General features: G+C 34.9%; 1 pseudogene; it reads right to left on the reverse strand.

Moving 5' to 3' along the window:
• Nucleotides 1–16: 16 nt before the first annotated feature.
• On the reverse strand, nucleotides 17–951 carry LOC115303614 (annotated as a pseudogene).
• Between the last annotated feature and the right edge of the window lie 1,737 nt (nucleotides 952–2,688).

Raw genomic sequence — 2,688 nt, forward strand, 5'->3', positions numbered from 1 at the left:
TTGGCTTCACATTCTTTTATTTCCTGGAAAATATCACGATTCTTTTGACTGAGTTATTGAAGGCTTCTTTGACTTGCTTGTTTCTCAGTGTATAAATGAAAGGGTTCAGAACCGGAGCGATGGAGGTAGTGAGCACTGCCACACCCTTGTTAATGGCCACTGATTCCTTTGCTGAAGGTTTGATGTAGATAAAGATGCAGCTGCCATAGGTGATGGAAACCACAATCATGTGGGAAGAACAGGTAGAAAAAGCCTTTTTCTTTTGGTGGGCAGAAGGGAATCCTAAAATTGTCCCGATGATATAAATGTAAGACAGAACCACACACATAAGTGTCATAAAGGGGGTCAGCACTGCACAGATTATAACAGTCTGTTCCATGAACCAAGTAGTTGAACAAGAAATTTTCAGGAGGGGAGATGCATCACAGATAAAATGGTCAATGATATTAGAATCACAAAATTCCAGATTTAGGCCTAGGCTAAGTGGAGGGATTATAATAAACAGACCAGCTACCCAACAACAAAAAACAAGTCTTCTGCAGACTGTGCTACTCATGATGGTCACATAATGCAGAGGTTTGCAGATGGCCACATAACGATCGTAGGACATGGCAGCCAAGAGAAAAAACTCAGTTATACTAAAGAGGTCAGTAAAAAACACCTGGCTGGCACAGGCATTGTAAGTAATGAGCCTGTCGCCTGTGCTATGTTATACAAGTGCCTGGGAATACAAGCAGATGTGAATGAGATCTCCAAGAAGGAGAAATTTTGTAGGAAATAGTACATAGCTGTTTTAAGGTGGGAATCCAATAAGATGAGGGAGATGATAGTCAGGTTCCCACTTACACTCAGCATATAGGTGAGAAAGAGAAAGATAAAAACCACAAGCTGTAGTTGGGGGTCGTCTGTCAGTCCCAGCAGAATGAATGTCGTTACTGTGCTGTTTCTCATTGCTGATTCTTGACATCTGTTAAATCTGCGTGAAACATTGAGGTATTTTATTATGGATTATTTTACCAATGTGAACTCTATCATATTCAGGTTTTTCTTATTTATTATTATTAAAAATATTTAAAATTTAAATGTATACTCTGTCAAGGACTACTTTTGACTCATATGCGTTTGTCGTTTCATAGAAGACAGATGTCTTTTGATTTTCAGGATTTCTCTATTTGATGTATTTGCTTGACATATTGTTCCTTCTTAAAGTACAATATATAACAGACAGGTTGGGTTTACTATGTACGTTCTATAGTCACTTAAAGTCTCTGTTCCAGCTCTATGGTTAAAATATTTTGCTTTTTGTTTTTGTTTACTTACTGCATATATATTTTCTCCCATGAGCATCTCTATACTCTGTCATGTGTGCATGTACACACACACACACACACACACACTCACACATGATGTTTTCATCTCCTCCTGACACTTCCTCCTTCTAAGGTTTCTCTGTCCCTAACTAATCACCTATAACTCACAGTTGTGCAGAATATAGAATGTCTTAATGTTCAGTATACTTAGGCACAATATACATTCATAGATTCATAAAGTGCTCTGACTACAGATGATATGTTTTTCTGATCATTTTATATTTCAGTGTTTTCTTCATCTCTGTTCACATTTTGCCATACTAATATTTCCTCTGTATTTTCATCAATTCATATGTTTTGAAATGTCATCTTTCAGGTGTCTTTACTAAATCTGTATCTTTATTTTAATGATAGTCCTTTCTGATTCTCAGATGCAACTTGATGTATCTATTTGGACATTTCACATGAACTTCAAATTCCCTATGTCACAAGTGAAACTTGTGATCTCTCTCTTCCTCCTTATCTTAATACATTCCTTTCAATAAGGATAATAGTGTACATTTATTGAGCACATTCCATTTCAGAAGTTCATCGTTAGCCTTCTAGAGGTTCCTGCAAGTCTGATGATTATGCTATCTTTAATCGTCATCACAATGTTCCCATGGAAAATAATGCTTGCTACTATTTAACACTTAGGAGAAAATACTCATTTGTGGCAATCATGACATGTGTGTCTTTTTCACCATGCAATTGACACAGCCCCATATACATTGTCAACCAATCCAAGAAACATTTCTAAGTGAATTTATGTACAGCATACTTTTCAGACACTTATGAAGCTATTCTCCTTCCTCTTTGGACTTCTAATCAAAGCACTTTGATATTAACCTTATTTAAATTTTCTGTTAGAATCTGTTGTTGGAGTTCTTTTCCTTCTTCTTTCTTTTTTTACCTTTAAAGAGGATCAAGTTTTTTGTTTATTACCTTCATAGCTGACAAAAGAGAAACCTCGCCCCTATTTAAAAAGTTTTATTTTTATTTTTTTTGCAATAAGCAGCTATAGTTTTTATTCCTTGAGGGTAGGGGAATCTCTCAATTCAGTTTTTTAAAATTTTTTATTTTATTTTTTTAGAATATAACACTATTTTTTTAACATATGCAATTATTTTCCATCATTTACAATACAGTAGTTAAAATGACACTCGAAATGGATAAGCAGTGTAAAAAATCAGAACCCCAACTTCTATTTCATGTAATTAGACATACAGAAATTAGAAGGTTAAGTAACAACTAGTTAATCACCTAATTTCACAGCTATCTGAAGTGACAATCATTATATAGCAGCTTATCTATGATACATTCAAGATAAATGATACAA

The sequence above is a fragment of the Suricata suricatta genome, chromosome 10 (assembly GCF_006229205.1).
Source record: "Suricata suricatta isolate VVHF042 chromosome 10, meerkat_22Aug2017_6uvM2_HiC, whole genome shotgun sequence".
Lineage (NCBI taxonomy): Eukaryota > Metazoa > Chordata > Mammalia > Carnivora > Herpestidae > Suricata > Suricata suricatta.